This window comes from Arachis duranensis, chromosome 6 (assembly GCF_000817695.3).
Source record: "Arachis duranensis cultivar V14167 chromosome 6, aradu.V14167.gnm2.J7QH, whole genome shotgun sequence".
NCBI classification, from domain to species: Eukaryota; Viridiplantae; Streptophyta; class Magnoliopsida; order Fabales; family Fabaceae; genus Arachis; species Arachis duranensis.
In genome coordinates, this window is record NC_029777.3 from 58,255,066 (window position 1) to 58,255,725 (window position 660).

Genomic DNA, 660 nt, shown 5'->3' on the forward strand with positions numbered 1-660 from the left:
TGAGGAAGACGATTGAAGAGGCTCAAGAGCTTATAGATACTGTTGCTAGAAATCAATATTTGTACTCTAGCAATGAGTTTTATACAAAAGAAGAAGTTATGGCAGTAGCCACTGATCCTAATCCTCAAGAACAGATGGTTGAGCTTAATCAGCAATTACAACTGATGACAAAACAGTTAGCAGAATTTAAAGAGATGCTCCAAGAAACTAAAACTGCTAACAAGAACATAGAACTGCAGTTGAATCAGGTAAAGTTGCTAACAAGAGCATAGAACTGTAGTTGAATCAAGCAAAATAGCAAATATCTAAACAGATAACAGAGGAATGTCAAGCAGTTCAACTGAGGAGTGGGAAGACACTGAATAACACTGCTCAAAGTAGTAAAAAGCCAAACAAGGAACAATTGACAGAGGATAACCAAACCACTGTTCAAAATCCCTCTGAGGACAGTAAGAGCCCAGAGAGGAGCACTTTTGGCGTTCAAACGCCAGAAAAGGGGGGAAAGCTGGCGTTAAACGCCCATGCCCTGCCCAGTTCTGGCATTCAAACGCCAGAGAAGGGAGAGAAGTTGGCGTTAAACGCCCAATCTTCACCCAATCCTGGCGTTCAGACGCCAAGGGAGGATCAGACACCTGAGAGTGCTGACAGTAATCCATCTAA